This window comes from Marmota marmota, unplaced genomic scaffold (assembly GCF_001458135.2).
Source record: "Marmota marmota marmota unplaced genomic scaffold, marMar, whole genome shotgun sequence".
In the NCBI taxonomy this organism is placed as follows: domain Eukaryota; kingdom Metazoa; phylum Chordata; class Mammalia; order Rodentia; family Sciuridae; genus Marmota; species Marmota marmota.
The window spans coordinates 52,356,430-52,362,553 of record NW_025999990.1 but is presented as its reverse complement, the minus strand read 5'-3'; the positions used below and the strand labels follow the sequence as shown (position 1 = coordinate 52,362,553).

At 47.8% G+C, this 6,124-nt stretch overlaps 1 pseudogene; it reads right to left on the bottom strand.

Annotated features, from left to right (window-relative positions):
* Positions 1-271: 271 nt before the first annotated feature.
* On the bottom strand, positions 272-4,039 carry LOC107139361 (annotated as a pseudogene).
* Positions 4,040-6,124: the final 2,085 nt, after the last annotated feature.

Genomic DNA, 6,124 nt, shown 5'->3' with positions numbered 1-6,124 from the left:
CACAAGGAGGCACAACTGGGCCTTCACCACCCACTAGAGAGATGCAGAGAGTGGGCTGCGAATGCTTTCCTGTCCTGTCACATAATAACAAGCAAGCATTACTTTAATAAAATGGACTATGTGAGCTTTGTTTATTTATATGTCTTTATATCCTATGTACTATGAATAAAATAAAAGACCAATCACACCATGAAATTTATCCTAGAGAGTTTCCATGTGTTGTGTAATGCCCCATGTACCTCCCTGTTGGGTATCTGATTTTGGTCTCACAGCACCACTGTTACTGCTGCTTCTGCTGAGAGTGTTAAAAATGAAGTTTCTCTACAGGTCAGAACACAGCTTATTTCAGATTGGTAGGCAGGATGCAGATACCTCACAACTTTTTTGTACTTCATGAGGTACAAAATGTCAGTCAGTGGTACTTCCCCTCACTGTTGCTTTGTAGGCCTGCAAAGAATCATGCTCCTGCTGCCATAAATGATGCTCTCAGAGTGTTGTCCTTCAACCTAGAGAAGCTGCTCTCAATCAATCAGAGAGATCTCAACTCAAGCAATTATTCACAGAGAGAAGTCCCAGAGAAGGCTGTCTCTGGAATGCCATATTCCCCTAAGCACTCAACAAGAGTAGTTTGTCTCTGTCCAGTTCTGCCTTGCTGATTGCTAGCAGCATGATGGCTGAGGCTGAGGTTGAAATCTTCTGAAACTCCCTCATGTGGCTGTCAATGGAGACCTTTGTTGCAGCTGTTGGCTGGAATTTTGGAATATGGCTCTTCATCTAACTAAAAGACAAGGGTGACTGCTCATGCTCATAGATCCAGGGCTCCATCCAGCAAGGGTCTCCTTTTCTCTCCTGAGAATAGAAAACAACCTGTTTTAAAACAACTCATTGAATGAGAAGATTTTTCATGGCTAGGTCATTTCATAAATCTTATCACACTGTGCTGCAAGCAATAGTTGTGTACAGTCTGGTTGGCATAGGTGGTGTCACTCTAACTAAAGACATGTGGAGAGAGAGGTGTACACTCTGCCTGCCTCAGAGGGACCTGGGTGAACAGCCTGTACCAGCCAGAACATTTGTTGAGAGAGTTGAGACATGTTTTGAGTGGCTTATCAAGCCTGAGCTTCTATAATTGTGTCACCTTGTGCAAGTGATAGACCTCCATGAACTGGGTTCCTCTGGGCCCCCATAAGGGAGGATCCAGTGGGGGCAAGGTCAAATATTCAGCACACAATGTGTAATGGAGTATGGTAATTCCTGGAATGAAGGGCTCTCCACCTTCCTTCTGCTGTCTAGATTGTGATGGGCCATTTGAGGACTGTGCCTTTCATGTCACATGAGCAGTTCCTACTTTGTAACCGTGTCCATTCAGGATGTAGGACCTGCCTCTGCTCCCATGAGCCAAGCACAGTGCTAGGTACACATGTGATACTCTTTTGATACCTCAGAGTCACAGGCCTGAGGCCTTTCTTTGTCTCCTAATGCCTCAGAACACGCATTGATCAGTGCCCATCAGATGTCAGGAGGATCTGGCACCTCAGTGCAGAGCAGGTCATGGCTGAGTGCTCCACAGGGCTGCTGTAAGGACCCAAGCCAAGGCAGAGACTTGGCCACTTTCTGCATCTAAGTGGAGTTCACTTTGAGTATCCATGTTTGGAATCAGAACCACTGGACATGAGCATTAGAAAGGACTTCAGCCACCTCGATTCACTTGATGGCCTGAAGACTGGTTGTGTTGACCTTCTCAAACTTAGTGGGTCCCAGACTCCCTAGAGAATTTCCCATCCAGATCCAGCTCTCATATTTTTCTCCCAGTCAGGCTTTTTTTGCATAAAAATTGTATTTACAACATCAATTTTCATGAACATATGTAGAGAATCAGATGTGACTGCGAGCTTGAAAACGTAATGCTTACTGTCCTTGATGGGGCCTGCCTGCAAAGGGGATGTCCTGTCAAGGTCTAGATAAGGTGATAGCAAACATACTTGCACATGAGATGTTTGTTGTCTTTGATGGGGCCTGCCTGCAAATGGGAGGTTCCTTCAAGGTTTAGATAGGTAACAGAGGACATGCTTGAAAACGAGGTATTTGCTGTTGTTGGTAGGACAGCAAACCAAGTTCTCCCAAGTGGGCTAGGAGGGCGCTGAGAAAATTTTTGTCTGTTCTTAACAAAGAACAGAGCTCAGTATGCTCCCGGCCAAGAGCAGATTAAGCCATGAGAAGCAGGTCACTTCTGATTAGGAAGTAAGACTTCTGTATACTATGTTTAACTAGCCTAAAGACCTGATTTATTGCTATTGGAAGGCTGCCTTCTTTGTTCACAATACTGTAAAAAGACTGCTGTATACAATAAAGGGCTTTTTTTTTTCTTCTGCTGCTTCGGCTTCTTCTGCTTCTTCTTTCTTGTTCATGCTGACCTGCGTTGTTATATGCAGCAAACATACATTTGATAAAGCATTTATAAAAAGGGACTTTACACAAAAAAGAGGATTAGCTATTTGATACACATATATGCATCTTTAATATATACATGCCTGTTAAAATATATTATTGATGGGTGAACTTCTTCATGTATTTAAAGATAGCAAGAAGGCTCTGAGAATAGCTTGAAGACCTTGCCTGTAAGAAGTGACTTTACAATTTGATCCTGGTTTCTCAGTAATCTTATTCAGGGTTTTATCCACAGCATTTAAATCAACAGATTGTCAGTTCCTGGATGTGGATAACTCAATCCACCCTTAAGGGGATCATGCTCTGCTCTCATAATATCAATGAGCGAATTTTCCAAAGAGTGCATATTTAAACTTTCATATATTCTGCTTTGATCCTGGTCTCTTCTGGATGTTCCAGCTGCAATGCACCAACTATCTTGGAGTGAATCTGAGCCCCAAGCTGGCAACTGCAAACTAGATCTCATCTGTAAGGATAAAAGTGTATTACTATTGTTGTCTGTTCTGAACACCTTATCTTCAATCCAAGATTTTGGAGTCAGTGATGGAGTAGAGCGAGTAAATTTCGGTGGTGCTATGACATGACCAGAGAATGGTTTCTTCAATGGAGAGATCTGATTCATGGTTCCTGGAATTCCCATGTTTCCAGTTCTAGGATGATCTCTGCCAGCACTGCTCCCCAGGACATGCTTCCAGTGTCCCAGCCACTGCTCTGGTGGTTGCTCCAAGGCAATTGTTTCAGAAGAGGCTGGTGGTGGTTGTAAGAGTTCCTCTGCTGCAGGCAGGCGGCGGCCGCCGCCCGGTGCTACTGCTGGAGCTGCGGGCTGAAGGGCGACCTCCGGGTCAGCGGCTGTTGCGGCGCCGCGGGCGGCGGGGGCTGCAGCTGAGGTAANNNNAGCTTTGTCGGCTGGAGGAGCGTGCGGGGCGGCGGAGGAGGGCTGAACTGGGCCAGGCACTGGAGCGGCGGCGGCGGCGGCTTCGAGTCCGGAGGGAGGGGATGGTGGGGAGGGCTGAACTCTTTCCTCTTCTGGCTGCTCAGCTGCTGCTGCTGCCGCTTACTGAAGTCCTGCGGGGAGGAAGTGCGGGAGCAGCAGCAGGAGGAGGCGGCGGCGGAGGAGGGGTGGTGCAGACTAGGTTTGAAGTCCTGGGAGGGGAGGAGGTGGGTCACTCCCACTTTCCTGCAGCCGCCGGGGTGGTGGTTGGGGAGTTTCTCCGTGGCAGCGCCGGCTGCTGTGTCAGCCCCAGTAGCAGCTCATCCTGCATGGTCTGCTGATGCGCCAGGAACGGGGAGGAAGAGGAAGCAGCGATGACAGAGCTGCCCAAGCTTCCGCCTAGAGGGCTGGAGAAGGGGGAGGCGGCCTCGGAGAAGTCGGTGACAGGCAAGGGTGGAGGCAAAAGCAGGCCGAAGGGTGTGGCGGAGGGCAGCGGGGAGGTGGCCACAGCAGGACCCGCGGCGTGGGGGCAGTATGCCCGCTGCCAAACGGGGACCCTGGACTGCTGCTGCGGAGCAGGACGGTCTGCAATACCCCAAACCCAAGTCCCTCATTTATCAGGCTGGCAACAGCAGGAGGAGACCAGTCAGGCTTTTTCATGAATCCCAATCTCCTCAGGCAGAAATCTGGCCATAGTCTGAGGCACTAGAGCCCAGAGTCTCAGAGCACACTGCAGATGACATCATTACAGAATGGGTTCAACTTGGTGCCAGACTCAGGCTGGTCAAGCAATGGAATGCTGCAGGGCTTTGTGCAGTGAAACACCAGTGTGGGCCTCAGGGTTGGGAGAGAAACGACCTGGACACTCAGCTTGTAACTATCCCTTTCTCTACACTCCCCCGGGGTCCTTGTTCTTTCCTAACAGCCTCCAGGCATGTCCATTAAATGTATGTTTTTGTTTCCCCCATCCTTTTGTCTTGCTTACCCTGGCGAAACCCAGACCTAGTAAGCTCTTCTGTACTTCACCAAGCTGAGAGAAATACAGAGACATGGTCTACATTCAGGGCAGCCCCAGCTCAGTCCACAACACTCCATCACCCCATGACTACACCATCCCAGAAATGGAGCCCCATGCACTCCCTGTCTGGTTTGCACTGACAGAGATTCTTGGCTGGGCCAAGCAGTAGTCAGGTCCTTGAACTCTGCTCTATGCTCCTCTGTGCACTTCAATGTCAAATCCAGATTGCGCAGTTCTCCAAATCTGATCAGGTTCCTCAGACTCTGCCATGCCTTGGCAACATCTCTGATCACCTAGGCCTATCTTCAGTAGAATCTTCTTTGATTGGTTGAACCATAATCTCCTCATGTCTCTATCTCTCTTAACTCGTATTCTATTCACTGTTCCCCACCCTGCTTTTTGACTCTCTATCCATTTGTCCGTGCTCTGTGCAGAGATTAGCCCAATCTCTTTTTCCCATGTGTAGTGGGATTTCATTGCAGTGCTCCCTATACCTGGTGCATCAATTGATCAGAAATAAAGTCTTTTGTGCCATGTCTTAAGATGTGTTGTGGAATTGTTTCTCTACTTAACATCACTGCTTTCCCCCATACCCTGTAGTTTGAACAGCCTCCTCAGCCCAACCTCTTCACTGATGGTGTCCTCTCACTCTATCTTGAGCTACCCTGGTACTTGTAGCTTTTCCTTCAGAATACCAACATATTGTGAAACTTCTCATCTAAAAGCCCATGGTCCTGGCACCCCACCTGCACCTTATTCCTGTACATTCCTATGAGAAGATTGTCTGGACATTGATATCTACATGAGCTTCTCCTCTCATAGCCCTCCCTTGACATTGGCCTTGTTCAAGCTGCAGTCTCGGTGCTTGTTCCTGGGACAACGGTCCCCCTCTGCCATCTGTACCTGCTTAGCTGATGGTCACTTTGGGCTAACTTTTCTTCTCTCAAATCCATGTACCTTTCTGGTCTCCAATTCCAAGCATGGGTGAATGAAGGCTTTCACCCATGGCCCTCAGCTCATTCTGCAGAGATTCCTTAGATCCCTGCTTCACATCACCACTCAGCATTTTTTTTTTTTTAAAGAGAGAGAGAGAGAAGAGAGAATTTTAATATTTATTTATTTTTTTTAGTTTTCGGCGGACACAACATCTTTGTATGTGGTGCTGAAGATCGAACCCGGGCCGCATGCATGCCAGGCCAGCGTGCTACTGCTTGAGCCACATCCCCAGCCCCACCACTCGGCTTCTTTCCAGTAAAGTTCCCTCTAAGCTCTTGAATTGATACCCAGCAGGACTCTTCAGATTAATGTATGTCAAACAAAACTCTTTATTCTCTTCTCCCTACCTCTGCCTCTTCTTTCACAATCAGTCCACTACAAGTTTAGGGTAGTCTGTGAAGGGCTGACTAAACTTTGAAGCCCTGAATGGGTGCCTGTGCTATAAATTCAGACTGCCTCACAGTAGGGGGTTGTGTGTGAGTACAGCCAATAATCAAATGTGCATCGTTAACTTTTTTGTTACTGTGACAAGACAGGTATAGTTTATTTTGGCTCCTGGTGTCAGATATGTCAGTTCATGGACAACTAACACCATAGCTCTGGCCTGAGCTGAGGTACAATGTCATGGAGGAAGAGTGTTGTGGAGAAAAGTAGCTCAGGACATGGTAACCAGAAGGATTGGGGGGGGGGGCAGGGGGAAGAGAAGCAAGAGAGAGGACATTCATTCAGAC